The following is a 1,826-nucleotide window of genomic DNA, read 5'->3' as shown; positions in this document are numbered from 1 at the left end:
TGCCATGCCCTGGCCCCAAAGTCTATTTTTGGTACTTCCTCGGAACTGCCTTGCTCTGCTCCCTTTACTGTTCTGTTCCAAGCCCTTAGTGTTTTGCCTCGGTGTGGTGGGGTCAGATCGGGTGCAATTCCCACACTGTGTCTGCAGTGTTGTCCCCCGTAGGGCTACGGGTCAGTAAGGGATGAAGTGTCTTGTAGTGGGATCAGCCATATGGTCCTCTCTGTGCATTGGCTGCTCTGAGCAGGAATCTCGTCATCAAGGCTTGGTGGGCCAAGTTGTGCTCCACTGTCTTCCTTCCCCTTCATTTTCTCCCCATTGATTACTTTTCTAAAGGTATAAATGTATTTGTTTGAGATAAGAAAAAGAAATGCTTTTTTGAAAAAAAAAAGAACAACCTGCTTATTGCCAATGAGTCATTTTGGCTCACAGCAACCCTATGACGTAGAACTGCCCTTGTGGGTAAATCTTCCTGAGAGGGGACACCTCATCTTTTCCTATGCAGCTGGTGGTACTACTGAGCTTGCAGCTGGCAGCCCAAGGTATGCTGCCCCTCTGCCACCAGGTCTCCCAAAACAACCTACAATATACTAGAATCAGGGTAAAAATACAAAATACAAATATAGTAGTAGCCTGCCCTCAGCAATTCAAATTGTAGAATCCTACATATTTGTGACAAAGTTATTATGCACTCCACATATATTAGAACATTCTTTTGAAGAAAGAACACAAACATTTAAGGAAAATTAGTATCAATGTGACTAGTACTGAGAACGGGATTAATGAAGAAATGGGAAAGGTGTGGAGGGATATGAATTAATAGCTTATCCACAACTATTCTAAAAATTTTCCTTTGTTTTGATTTTGTTAATGTGTTTCATTGACTTGTATTCTTTCTAATAAAATTCTCTAGTGGTTCTATTTCTCATGTATGTGGATATGCATCCCCTCAGAAAAATCCAATTCCAAGATTCAACAACTTCCCTCTATTTAGTCCTAAGGGACCAAGGGATATATTTTCCCCCAAAGGCAGCACAAGGCCAATGAAATAAGAGGCCGAGCGTTCATGTCTTAAAATTCATTTCTCTGACTGAACATTCATTGCTCATAAGACAAAGCAAATCCAAATCACTACTTGTACTTCAAGACACACAGAAAATAGAAAGGCTTCACTTTAGAATTCTTTAAATCTTCCCTGACAGGGGTACTAGGAGAAACACAATTTACAGAATCTTGGATTGGTTTTTTGACACACTGCCAATCGACTTACTCTTAAAGGAAAAACAATAATGAGCACTCAGGTCAAAACAAACGTAGCCAAAACTGAGAGATGCAGTTGAAAATGGAACTAAATATGCTGATGGGGGACAAGAGACAAAATGGGGAGCAGGTCTGGCAGACATGTAACTTCCAAGCCTCAAAGAACATTTGGCCAAAAATCTTTGATCATTTTAATATTTCTGAATAGTTATCTTCAGACTAGTCAGACCCCACAGTTTGGTGAAATTCATGGCCTGCTTGGATATCATGACCTCAGAATTAAAACTCTTGTCCTTGTTTGGGTTCTGTATCCTGAGATATTTATTTCAAAAGTTCTGCATGTAGGAATTCTCACTTTTAATCTGTAAATTTGGCTTTCACAATCGGTGACTAAATGGCTCTGCTCTCTGAAATTTGCTGGTTCATTTGTAAATTAATTTTGTACAGAATTTTCATGACATACAAAACATGAAAACTTATAAGTATTTATTTAGATTGATTGCATGTAATTCTACTCAGACTATTTTAAAAGCATATAACACTGACTTCTAAGATATTAAGGGAATTCA

This window comes from Echinops telfairi, unplaced genomic scaffold, assembly GCF_000313985.2.
Source record: "Echinops telfairi isolate 266 unplaced genomic scaffold, ASM31398v2 ScPeMD7_7469;HRSCAF=8507_1, whole genome shotgun sequence".
NCBI classification, from domain to species: Eukaryota; Metazoa; Chordata; class Mammalia; order Afrosoricida; family Tenrecidae; genus Echinops; species Echinops telfairi.
The sequence above is the reverse complement of the archived record's forward strand: the minus strand, read 5'-3'. Positions refer to the sequence as shown.